The sequence below is a fragment of the Pholcus phalangioides genome, unplaced genomic scaffold, assembly GCF_987345545.1.
Source record: "Pholcus phalangioides strain wild (caught in Gottingen) unplaced genomic scaffold, Ppha-v1.0 ptg000009l_1, whole genome shotgun sequence".
Classification (NCBI taxonomy): Eukaryota; Metazoa; Arthropoda; class Arachnida; order Araneae; family Pholcidae; genus Pholcus; species Pholcus phalangioides.
Genome location: NW_028301602.1, coordinates 4,102,800 through 4,115,246, shown reverse-complemented (window position 1 = coordinate 4,115,246; position 12,447 = coordinate 4,102,800).

Here is a 12,447-nt window from a genome sequence, read left to right as displayed (position 1 = left end):
AATTTATCTGAATATTTATCTGAACCTACTCGAACTTGATCAGATGCAATCAAGGTAATGTCATCCAGCCAAAATTTCTCTCAAAAATGTCCCTCTTGGGTGAGTTTCTTGGGTTCCTTAATATGCTGCCATCTATAAGTAAAAATATCCAGCCAAGTATTTAGATTCAGAAAAGCATTGCACAAAAAAGTTAAAAAACTATATTTTTAAATAATTATTTTTATTTAATGAAAACTCTCAAATTTGCCACAAACACTAAAAAATTTCCCGCATGAACCAATTTTAGCCAATTTTTCCCACTAGTTACCATCATTGATTCAGAGGATATTTGCAGCCAACACACCAGCTGGCGTTTTTATACTTTAAAAATTCAATGTCGTTGCTGATTGGTTGAAAAAAAAGAATGGGGTTCCTAATTAATAAAACCTAAGCTCCCGATTAGGATCATTTGCCGTTAAAAAAGTCTGCAAATCATTGAAATGTGATTATGAATAGATATATAATATACTTCGAAAGCGAGATGTATGATCACGCACATTTTCTTGATAAATATTGGTGTGCAGCTTTCTTCCAAAAACAAAATAGGTTTCTTTGGGGCCCCCAAAGCTATAGCCCTGCCATTCTTCTACCAGGGTCGTCTTTAGCGGCAGCAAGAGAAGTTTTACACCCGGATGGTGGATAAGTTCGAGCCGCCCCTGCACCAAGCTCCTCCGAAAACTTACAAACGAGCTTCTCCTGATTCTTACTCGTCCCATCCAGGGTAGGCAAATTCATCACTAGGGCTAGGATTTTTATGCCCTAAAAGAACGTCTAAATAATCCTCTATAAAAAATTCATTTATGCCCTAAAAAACTTATAAAAAACCTAAAAAAATATGCTCTATAAATCGAAAAATATGTCCTAAAACATTTTTCATTCCTATCTCAGAAAACATTAGTTGTAGCAAAATAATATGATAATCAGAAGTGTTGACGCAGTAAAAACTATTCTGAACTATTACTTATTATATGAACAAAAATTCTTCATTTTACTGACCACTACGAGTATCAGTGAATCAATAACACAACTTTTATTTATTTTTTTTTATAATTAATGTACCAAATACACACACAGAAATTTTTTTAATACTGCAAAATTTCTGTGAACGAAAAAAAAAACCCGATTCTTTCTCATTCTTTAGTTATTTAAGACCTCGTATATGATTTTTGGCGTTTTATTGGATTTTTTGGGTTTATTGGTGCAAGGACCAATAAGGTCAAAATGCACCAAAACAAATGACTAATTAAAAATAAGATGAAACTTGTTCTTTTGTCACGTCCGGAAAGTAAGTCTACTAAGATAAAAAAAAAAAAAAACAATGTTGCGGAGAATATAAAACAATGACAGCTTTTTGGTGTTTGATATGCTGCAGCACAGTACATTTCCTTTCTGCGGTCACTTTAGTACCACACAGTTTGCAAAACAATATTTTTTGATCGGTACACATTTGAACTTTTACATTTTGACCATGGTCATATTTGGTAGGCTTCTACATTTTATCTTTTACACTTTCTCACCATATTAAGAAACGAATTTCTTCAGTTTCTGTGAAGTTCTTTGCTTCACTATCGACATATTGAAAATTTGAGTTCACAATGATACAAAAATTTTTTACTATAAGGGTAATTTCCAAGAATTCGAAAATATTGAGGCCCTATGGATATTAATTTTATATTTATCTGAAATTTATCTGAATATTTATCTGAACCTACTCGAACTTGATCAGATGCAATCAAGGTAATGTCATCCAGCCAAAATTTCTCTCAAAAATGTCCCTCTTGGGTGAGTTTCTTGGGTTCCTTAATATGCTGCCATCTATAAGTAAAAATATCCAGCCAAGTATTTAGATTCAGAAAAGCATTGCACAAAAAAGTTAAAAAACTATATTTTTAAATAATTATTTTTATTTAATGAAAACTCTCAAATTTGCCACAAACACTAAAAAATTTCCCGCATGAACCAATTTTAGCCAATTTTTCCCACTAGTTACCATCATTGATTCAGAGGATATTTGCAGCCAACACACCAGCTGGCGTTTTTATACTTTAAAAATTCAATGTCGTTGCTGATTGGTTGAAAAAAAAGAATGGGGTTCCTAATTAATAAAACCTAAGCTCCCGATTAGGATCATTTGCCGTTAAAAAAGTCTGCAAATCATTGAAATGTGATTATGAATAGATATATAATATACTTCGAAAGCGAGATGTATGATCACGCACATTTTCTTGATAAATATTGGTGTGCAGCTTTCTTCCAAAAACAAAATAGGTTTCTTTGGGGTCCCCAAAGCTATAGCCCTGCCATTCTTCTACCAGGGTCGTCTTTAGCGGCAGCAAGAGAAGTTTTACACCCGGATGGTGGATAAGTTCGAGCCGCCCCTGCACCAAGCTCCTCCGAAAACTTACAAACGAGCTTCTCCTGATTCTTACTCGTCCCATCCAGGGTAGGCAAATTCATCACTAGGGCTAGGATTTTTATGCCCTAAAAGAACGTCTAAATAATCCTCTATAAAAAATTCATTTATGCCCTAAAAAACTTATAAAAAAACCTAAAAAAATATGCTCTATAAATCGAAAAATATGTCCAAAAACATTTTTCATTCCTATCTCAGAAAACATTAGTTGTAGCAAAATAATATGATAATCAGAAGTGTTGACGCAGTAAAAACTATTCTGAACTATTACTTATTATATGAACAAAAATTCTTCATTTTACTGACCACTACGAGTATCAGTGAATCAATAACACAACTTTTATTATTTTTTTTTATAATTAATGTACCAAATACACACACAGAAATTTTTTTAATACTGCAAAATTTCTGTGAACGAAAAAAAAAAACCGATTCTTTCTCATTCTTTAGTTATTTAAGACCTCGTATATGATTTTTGGCGTTTTATTGGATTTTTTGGGTTTATTGGTGCAAGGACCAATAAGGTCAAAATGCACCAAAACAAATGACTAATTAAAAATAAGATGAAACTTGTTCTTTTGTCACGTCCGGAAAGTAAGTCTAAGATAAAAAAAAAAAAAACAATGTTGCGGAGAATGTAAAACAATGACAGCTTTTTGGTGTTTGATATGCTGCAGCACAGTACATTTCCTTTCTGCGGTCACTTTAGTACCACACAGTTTGCAAAACAATATTTTTTGATCGGTACACATTTGAACTTTTACATTTTGACCATGGCCATATTTGGTAGGCTTCTACATTTTATCTTTTACACTTTCTCACCATATTAAGAAACGAATTTCTTCAGTTTCTGTGAAGTTCTTTGCTTCACTATCGACATATTAAAAATTTGAGTTCACAATGATACAAAAATTTTTTTCTATAAGGGTAATTTCCAAGAATTCGAAAATATTGAGGCCCTATGGATATTAATTTTATATTTATCTGAAATTTATCTGAATATTTATCTGAACCTACTCGAACTTGATCAGATGCAATCAAGGTAATCTCATCCAGCCAAAATTTCTCTCAAAAATGTCCCTCTTGGGTGAGTTTCTTGGGTTCCTTAATATGCTGCCATCTATAAGTAAAAATATCCAGCCAAGTATTTAGATTCAGAAAAGCATTGCACAAAAAAGTTAAAAAACTATATTTTTAAATAATTCTTTTTATTTAATGAAAACTCTCAAATTTGCCACAAACACTAAAAAATTTCCCGCATGAACCAATTTTAGCCAATTTTTCCCACTAGTTACCATCATTGATTCAGAGGATATTTGCAGCCAACACACCAGCTGGCGTTTTTATACTTTAAAAATTCAATGTCGTTGCTGATTGGTTGAAAAAAAAGAATGGGGTTCCTAATTAATAAAACCTAAGCTCCCGATTAGGATCATTTGCCGTTAAAAAAGTCTGCAAATCATTGAAATGTGATTATGAATAGATATATAATATACTTCGAAAGCGAGATGTATGATCACGCACATTTTCTTGATAAATATTGGTGTGCAGCTTTCTTCCAAAAACAAAATAGGTTTCTTTGGGGTCCCCAAAGCTATAGCCCTGCCATTCTTCTACCAGGGTCGTCTTTAGCGGCAGCAAGAGAAGTTTTACACCCGGATGGTGGATAAGTTCGAGCCGCCCCTGCACCAAGCTCCTCCGAAAACTTACAAACGAGCTTCTCCTGATTCTTACTCGTCCCATCCAGGGTAGGCAAATTCATCACTAGGGCTAGGATTTTTATGCCCTAAAAGAACGTCTAAATAATCCTCTATAAAAAATTCATTTATGCCCTAAAAAACTTATAAAAAAACCTAAAAAAATATGCTCTATAAATCGAAAAATATGTCCTAAAACATTTTTCATTCCTATCTCAGAAAACATTAGTTGTAGCAAAATAATATGATAATCAGAAGTGTTGACGCAGTAAAAACTATTCTGAACTATTACTTATTATATGAACAAAAATTCTTCATTTTACTGACCACTACGAGTATCAGTGAATCAATAACACAACTTTTATTTTTTTTTTTTTTATAATTAATGTAGCAAATACACACACAGAAATTTTTTTAATACTGCAAAATTTCTGTGAACGAAAAAAAAAAACCGATTCTTTCTCATTCTTTAGTTATTTAAGACCTCGTATATGATTTTTGGCGTTTTATTGGATTTTTTGGGTTTATTGGTGCAAGGACCAATAAGGTCAAAATGCACCAAAACAAATGACTAATTAAAAATAAGATGAAACTTGTTCTTTTGTCACGTCCGGAAAGTAAGTCTACTAAGATAAAAAAAAAAAAAACAATGTTGCGGAGAATGTAAAACAATGACAGATTTTTGGTGTTTGATATGCTGCAGCACAGTACATTTCCTTTCTGCGGTCACTTTAGTACCACACAGTTTGCAAAACAATATTTTTTGATCGGTACACATTTGAACTTTTACATTTTGACCATGGCCATATTTGGTAGGCTACTACATTTTATCTTTTACACTTTCTCACCATATTAAGAAACGAATTTCTTCAGTTTCTGTGAAGTTCTTTGCTTCACTATCGACATATTGAAAATTTGAGTTCACAATGATACAAAAAATTTTTACTATAAGGGTAATTTCCAAGAATTCGAAAATATTGAGGCCCTATGGATATTAATTTTATATTTATCTGAAATTTATCTGAATATTTATCTGAACCTACTCGAACTTGATCAGATGCAATCAAGGTAATGTCATCCAGCCAAAATTTCTCTCAAAAATGTCCCTCTTGGGTGAGTTTCTTGGGTTCCTTAATATGCTGCCATCTATAAGTAAAAATATCCAGCCAAGTATTTAGATTCAGAAAAGCATTGCACAAAAAAGTTAAAAAACTATATTTTTAAATAATTATTTTTATTTAATGAAAACTCTCAAATTTGCCACAAACACTAAAAAATTTCCCGCATGAACCAATTTTAGCCAATTTTTCCCACTAGTTACCATCATTGATTCAGAGGATATTTGCAGCCAACACACCAGCTGGCGTTTTTATACTTTAAAAATTCAATGTCGTTGCTGATTGGTTGAAAAAAAAGAATGGGGTTCCTAATTAATAAAACCTAAGCTCCCGATTAGGATCATTTGCCGTTAAAAAAGTCTGCAAATCATTGAAATGTGATTATGAATAGATATATAATATACTTCGAAAGCGAGATGTATGATCACGCACATTTTCTTGATAAATATTGGTGTGCAGCTTTCTTCCAAAAACAAAATAGGTTTCTTTGGGGCCCCCAAAGCTATAGCCCTGCCATTCTTCTACCAGGGTCGTCTTTAGCGGCAGCAAGAGAAGTTTTACACCCGGATGGTGGATAAGTTCGAGCCGCCCCTGCACCAAGCTCCTCCGAAAACTTACAAACGAGCTTCTCCTGATTCTTACTCGTCCCATCCAGGGTAGGCAAATTCATCACTAGGGCTAGGATTTTTATGCCCTAAAAGAACGTCTAAATAATCCTCTATAAAAAATTCATTTATGCCCTAAAAAACTTATAAAAAACCTAAAAAAATATGCTCTATAAATCGAAAAATATGTCCTAAAACATTTTTCATTCCTATCTCAGAAAACATTAGTTGTAGCAAAATAATATGATAATCAGAAGTGTTGACGCAGTAAAAACTATTCTGAACTATTACTTATTATATGAACAAAAATTCTTCATTTTACTGACCACTACGAGTATCAGTGAATCAATAACACAACTTTTATTTATTTTTTTTTATAATTAATGTACCAAATACACACACAGAAATTTTTTTAATACTGCAAAATTTCTGTGAACGAAAAAAAAAACCCGATTCTTTCTCATTCTTTAGTTATTTAAGACCTCGTATATGATTTTTGGCGTTTTATTGGATTTTTTGGGTTTATTGGTGCAAGGACCAATAAGGTCAAAATGCACCAAAACAAATGACTAATTAAAAATAAGATGAAACTTGTTCTTTTGTCACGTCCGGAAAGTAAGTCTACTAAGATAAAAAAAAAAAAAAACAATGTTGCGGAGAATATAAAACAATGACAGCTTTTTGGTGTTTGATATGCTGCAGCACAGTACATTTCCTTTCTGCGGTCACTTTAGTACCACACAGTTTGCAAAACAATATTTTTTGATCGGTACACATTTGAACTTTTACATTTTGACCATGGTCATATTTGGTAGGCTTCTACATTTTATCTTTTACACTTTCTCACCATATTAAGAAACGAATTTCTTCAGTTTCTGTGAAGTTCTTTGCTTCACTATCGACATATTGAAAATTTGAGTTCACAATGATACAAAAATTTTTTACTATAAGGGTAATTTCCAAGAATTCGAAAATATTGAGGCCCTATGGATATTAATTTTATATTTATCTGAAATTTATCTGAATATTTATCTGAACCTACTCGAACTTGATCAGATGCAATCAAGGTAATGTCATCCAGCCAAAATTTCTCTCAAAAATGTCCCTCTTGGGTGAGTTTCTTGGGTTCCTTAATATGCTGCCATCTATAAGTAAAAATATCCAGCCAAGTATTTAGATTCAGAAAAGCATTGCACAAAAAAGTTAAAAAACTATATTTTTAAATAATTATTTTTATTTAATGAAAACTCTCAAATTTGCCACAAACACTAAAAAATTTCCCGCATGAACCAATTTTAGCCAATTTTTCCCACTAGTTACCATCATTGATTCAGAGGATATTTGCAGCCAACACACCAGCTGGCGTTTTTATACTTTAAAAATTCAATGTCGTTGCTGATTGGTTGAAAAAAAAGAATGGGGTTCCTAATTAATAAAACCTAAGCTCCCGATTAGGATCATTTGCCGTTAAAAAAGTCTGCAAATCATTGAAATGTGATTATGAATAGATATATAATATACTTCGAAAGCGAGATGTATGATCACGCACATTTTCTTGATAAATATTGGTGTGCAGCTTTCTTCCAAAAACAAAATAGGTTTCTTTGGGGCCCCCAAAGCTATAGCCCTGCCATTCTTCTACCAGGGTCGTCTTTAGCGGCAGCAAGAGAAGTTTTACACCCGGATGGTGGATAAGTTCGAGCCGCCCCTGCACCAAGCTCCTCCGAAAACTTACAAACGAGCTTCTCCTGATTCTTACTCGTCCCATCCAGGGTAGGCAAATTCATCACTAGGGCTAGGATTTTTATGCCCTAAAAGAACGTCTAAATAATCCTCTATAAAAAATTCATTTATGCCCTAAAAAACTTATAAAAAACCTAAAAAAATATGCTCTATAAATCGAAAAATATGTCCTAAAACATTTTTCATTCCTATCTCAGAAAACATTAGTTGTAGCAAAATAATATGATAATCAGAAGTGTTGACGCAGTAAAAACTATTCTGAACTATTACTTATTATATGAACAAAAATTCTTCATTTTACTGACCACTACGAGTATCAGTGAATCAATAACACAACTTTTATTTATTTTTTTTTATAATTAATGTACCAAATACACACACAGAAATTTTTTTAATACTGCAAAATTTCTGTGAACGAAAAAAAAAACCCGATTCTTTCTCATTCTTTAGTTATTTAAGACCTCGTATATGATTTTTGGCGTTTTATTGGATTTTTTGGGTTTATTGGTGCAAGGACCAATAAGGTCAAAATGCACCAAAACAAATGACTAATTAAAAATAAGATGAAACTTGTTCTTTTGTCACGTCCGGAAAGTAAGTCTACTAAGATAAAAAAAAAAAAAAACAATGTTGCGGAGAATATAAAACAATGACAGCTTTTTGGTGTTTGATATGCTGCAGCACAGTACATTTCCTTTCTGCGGTCACTTTAGTACCACACAGTTTGCAAAACAATATTTTTTGATCGGTACACATTTGAACTTTTACATTTTGACCATGGTCATATTTGGTAGGCTTCTACATTTTATCTTTTACACTTTCTCACCATATTAAGAAACGAATTTCTTCAGTTTCTGTGAAGTTCTTTGCTTCACTATCGACATATTGAAAATTTGAGTTCACAATGATACAAAAATTTTTTACTATAAGGGTAATTTCCAAGAATTCGAAAATATTGAGGCCCTATGGATATTAATTTTATATTTATCTGAAATTTATCTGAATATTTATCTGAACCTACTCGAACTTGATCAGATGCAATCAAGGTAATGTCATCCAGCCAAAATTTCTCTCAAAAATGTCCCTCTTGGGTGAGTTTCTTGGGTTCCTTAATATGCTGCCATCTATAAGTAAAAATATCCAGCCAAGTATTTAGATTCAGAAAAGCATTGCACAAAAAAGTTAAAAAACTATATTTTTAAATAATTATTTTTATTTAATGAAAACTCTCAAATTTGCCACAAACACTAAAAAATTTCCCGCATGAACCAATTTTAGCCAATTTTTCCCACTAGTTACCATCATTGATTCAGAGGATATTTGCAGCCAACACACCAGCTGGCGTTTTTATACTTTAAAAATTCAATGTCGTTGCTGATTGGTTGAAAAAAAAGAATGGGGTTCCTAATTAATAAAACCTAAGCTCCCGATTAGGATCATTTGCCGTTAAAAAAGTCTGCAAATCATTGAAATGTGATTATGAATAGATATATAATATACTTCGAAAGCGAGATGTATGATCACGCACATTTTCTTGATAAATATTGGTGTGCAGCTTTCTTCCAAAAACAAAATAGGTTTCTTTGGGGTCCCCAAAGCTATAGCCCTGCCATTCTTCTACCAGGGTCGTCTTTAGCGGCAGCAAGAGAAGTTTTACACCCGGATGGTGGATAAGTTCGAGCCGCCCCTGCACCAAGCTCCTCCGAAAACTTACAAACGAGCTTCTCCTGATTCTTACTCGTCCCATCCAGGGTAGGCAAATTCATCACTAGGGCTAGGATTTTTATGCCCTAAAAGAACGTCTAAATAATCCTCTATAAAAAATTCATTTATGCCCTAAAAAACTTATAAAAAAACCTAAAAAAATATGCTCTATAAATCGAAAAATATGTCCAAAAACATTTTTCATTCCTATCTCAGAAAACATTAGTTGTAGCAAAATAATATGATAATCAGAAGTGTTGACGCAGTAAAAACTATTCTGAACTATTACTTATTATATGAACAAAAATTCTTCATTTTACTGACCACTACGAGTATCAGTGAATCAATAACACAACTTTTATTATTTTTTTTTATAATTAATGTACCAAATACACACACAGAAATTTTTTTAATACTGCAAAATTTCTGTGAACGAAAAAAAAAAACCGATTCTTTCTCATTCTTTAGTTATTTAAGACCTCGTATATGATTTTTGGCGTTTTATTGGATTTTTTGGGTTTATTGGTGCAAGGACCAATAAGGTCAAAATGCACCAAAACAAATGACTAATTAAAAATAAGATGAAACTTGTTCTTTTGTCACGTCCGGAAAGTAAGTCTACTAAGATAAAAAAAAAAAAAAACAATGTTGCGGAGAATATAAAACAATGACAGCTTTTTGGTGTTTGATATGCTGCAGCACAGTACATTTCCTTTCTGCGGTCACTTTAGTACCACACAGTTTGCAAAACAATATTTTTTGATCGGTACACATTTGAACTTTTACATTTTGACCATGGTCATATTTGGTAGGCTTCTACATTTTATCTTTTACACTTTCTCGCCATATTAAGAAACGAATTTCTTCAGTTTCTGTGAAGTTCTTTGCTTCACTATCGACATATTGAAAATTTGAGTTCACAATGATACAAAAATTTTTTACTATAAGGGTAATTTCCAAGAATTCGAAAATATTGAGGCCCTATGGATATTAATTTTATATTTATCTGAAATTTATCTGAATATTTATCTGAACCTACTCGAACTTGATCAGATGCAATCAAGGTAATCTCATCCAGCCAAAATTTCTCTCAAAAATGTCCCTCTTGGGTGAGTTTCTTGGGTTCCTTAATATGCTGCCATCTATAAGTAAAAATATCCAGCCAAGTATTTAGATTCAGAAAAGCATTGCACAAAAAAGTTAAAAAACTATATTTTTAAATAATTATTTTTATTTAATGAAAACTCTCAAATTTGCCACAAACACTAAAAAATTTCCCGCATGAACCAATTTTAGCCAATTTTTCCCACTAGTTACCATCATTGATTCAGAGGATATTTGCAGCCAACACACCAGCTGGCGTTTTTATACTTTAAAAATTCAATGTCGTTGCTGATTGGTTGAAAAAAAAGAATGGGGTTTGGCAGGATTTTTTTTTTTTGGCCCTTTAATAAATTTTGAAAACATGCTGTATCACGTAAAAATAGCGAAATATGCAAAGTAAATAAAAAATACGCAAAGACATAGAAACCTGATTCCTATTCATAATCACATTTCAATGATTTGTAGACTTTTTTAACGGCAAATGATCCTAATCGGGAGCTTAGGTTTTATTAATTAGGAAAAAATATTTTTCGTACACGAAAGCACTTGATTTTTTTCCCCTGAAGGTGTGAGATTCTAAACTTAATTTACAAAACCAAAATTTCATTAATTTCAGAACTCATGCTAATTCAGGTTTTTTTATATATATAATCGCCTACTTTTAAGAAAGATTAAAATTTTCTTTCTTTAATTATTTTTTATGTTGTTGCTATGGAAGGGATGTCCACAAACTAAAGTATCAGAGAAGTGGGGAAAGAAATAAAAGGAAAAAAAACAGTGTATACAGTAAAACATCTCTTTTGCGGATACCGGTGGGACAAAAAAATTCGTCCGTAAAAAATGGGTGACCGTTAAACAGCGGTTTGAAATGCATACTTTTATTACACAAGGGGGGGGGGGAATTATTATTTATTATTATTATTATTAGATACTCGTCTAAAGTACCGAAGGATGGGTCCTTGTCAAAGAACTTTCCTGACACAGGGGTACAACAAAAAACGGCGACTTGACCGCAGCAAAAAATTGCCACCGCAGGGAGTCCCCCCATCGAGGGGTAGCGCACCAAACTCTCGATGAGTATGAAAAACAAGCCTTCCGTTCGGAATCGGCAATAAATTGTAGGTCCCGGTCTAATTAGCCCTCGTGTGCAGAAAATGACCGTTGTGCGACAAAAATGATCAATGATCGATGTATAACGATTAACGAATGTACATTCAACGGTCTTTATAATTAAAGTTTCACTTTGAAATGGCCATAAACGGAAAACTACTAGACAAAATATTATTAAACTTGGGTAATAGTTTACCGGAGGTCATGGGATTCAATTTCCCGCAAAAAAAAAAAACAGTTCGTAAGCTTATCACCAGCGGGGAATGGCACTATGTGCAATATTGTTAAACGAAATAAGACATGAAGATATTGGTTTAAAACGTTTTTTATCATTTCTAAAACGAAACTGTTTGTGGGGTTATGCAAAATTGCAATGGCTACATGGCTTACGGCAGGACGAATGCAAATTATAATTATGCAAATGCACGTTACACGTCATTTGATTTGATTTTTCAGCTATAAAATTTAGACTCTTCGTCAAAGCTCTCATTGTTACGAGTCAACGATGTCTGTATCCATGCAAGACCGTGCTTTTCCTCGTTAAGTGTTATTATGAATGCGATAGCGACGAGCGGCTGGCTTAGCAAAAGTATCGTAGACCTACCATAAGACAAATACGTCGAGAGGGCCAATGATACCTCAGGATCCGGATTTGAGGAAAATGATGGCAAAGTTTGAAGCCACAGGTTTGTTATCTGTTGCACCTGGGGTTGGAAGGAAGCCTGTTTCTGTGAAAACCTAGGAGGCTGTTGCATTAGCTGTGGAGGAAGCAAGAATGGAAGGCACACACGGGACATGCGGCATAAGTGCTGTTGCACGTCGAAGGGACTTACCATTGAGTACGGAGTAGAAGATCGATTGTAAAGTACTGCTGCACTATCCATACAAAATCAACCTTGTTCAACAACTTGAAC